Below are 319 nucleotides of genomic sequence, written 5' to 3'. Positions count from 1 at the left end.
CAGCACAGCTCAGCACAGCGCGGCACAGCTCGGCACAGCTCGGCACAGCACAGCTCAGATCAGCTCAGCACAGCTCAGCACAACACAGCTCAGCACAGCTCAGCACAGCTCGGCACAGCTCGGCACAGCTTCGCACAGCACAGCTCAGATCAGCTCAGCACAGCTCAGCACAACACAGCTCAGCACAGCTCAGCACAGCTCGGCACAGCTCGGCACAGCTTGGCACAGCACAGCTCAGATCAGCACAGCACAGCTCAGCACAGCACAGCTCAGCACAGCACAGCTTGGCACAGCTTGGTTCAGCTTGGCACAGCTCGGT

This window comes from Corvus brachyrhynchos, unplaced genomic scaffold (genome assembly GCF_000691975.1).
Source record: "Corvus brachyrhynchos isolate BGI_N302 unplaced genomic scaffold, ASM69197v1 scaffold211, whole genome shotgun sequence".
Lineage (NCBI taxonomy): Eukaryota > Metazoa > Chordata > Aves > Passeriformes > Corvidae > Corvus > Corvus brachyrhynchos.
This window is presented reverse-complemented; position numbering follows the sequence as displayed.